Genomic DNA, 1208 nt, shown 5'->3' with positions numbered 1-1208 from the left:
CTCAGCGAGCAAGAGACAAGAAATAAGATTAGCATAGGTTTTGAAACCTTTCTCACGATACTGTTGTTGTAACAATACATTGCTTGTGTGGAAAGTGGAAAAGGTTTTCTCAAGCATATCCTGATCCGTAATACTTTCACCAGACAGTTTAATTTTAGAAACGATCTTAAACAGTGCAGAGTTATACTCGTCCACAGACTTATAGTCTTGGATCCTGAGATTCGTCCAATCAAACCGAGCTTTTGGTAAGATCACCGTTCTTTGGTGATCATATCTCGATTTCAATTCAGTCCAAAGATCTAGTGGATTCTCAATGCTTAGATATTGATCCTTAAGACTCTCAGCTAGATGATGACGAATGATCAAGATGGCTCTGTAACGATCCTTTTCATTGGCATTATTGTTTTCGATGATACATTGACCGAGACCCTTGGATTTCAGGATGATCTTAGCATCAAGCGCCCACTGAAGTTAATTATCTCCAGAGAGATTTAGGGCAGCAAAATCCAGGTTACTGATTTTTGACATCTGAAATCATAGATTAATATATTTTAGATCTTTTAGGAATAGGGTTTAAAAGAATAGGGTTTTAAGTTTAAACAATCAAGTAAGCCTAATACCCAAGGTTTATGCCTTACGGCCAAGAAGAAGCCACACGGCCAAGGTAGACAACAAGCCGCACGGCTACTAGACAATCCTAACATGGTTTCTATCAGTTCATACGAGATGCAAACAAAACAAGAAACCTCTCGGCCAAGAAACAGAACAAGCCACACGGCTATTTGGTTTGATTCAATACCATTCCTAGAATAAGTTCTAAGTGCAATTGTAATCAATCAATATGATCAGATTATTATGGTATGAATGCAATAAGGCCACACGGCAACGAGTATAATCAAGTCTAGAACAGTTTAACCTAATATGTAGTTTTAGATTTTGATTTAAAATAATCTTAAACTAGGTCATTAGGGTTTTAGTTTAAACAAGCCAAACAATTAGATTCGAGTTTAAACATTCCTAACAATAGTTCTAGGTGATCAAATCAACCAATCAATGTTCAATTTCAAACAATCAAAATCGATTTTCAGAATTAGGGTTTTTAGGTTTTCGATTTGATTAACAAGCAATTTCAAATTCAGGATGATCAATTCAATTTCAATAAATCAATAAGTTTTAATCAATCAATATTTTTCGAATTAGGGTTTAGT

Source organism: Brassica oleracea, chromosome C1, assembly GCF_000695525.1.
Source record: "Brassica oleracea var. oleracea cultivar TO1000 chromosome C1, BOL, whole genome shotgun sequence".
In the NCBI taxonomy this organism is placed as follows: domain Eukaryota; kingdom Viridiplantae; phylum Streptophyta; class Magnoliopsida; order Brassicales; family Brassicaceae; genus Brassica; species Brassica oleracea.
Note: the sequence above shows the minus strand (reverse complement) of the source record.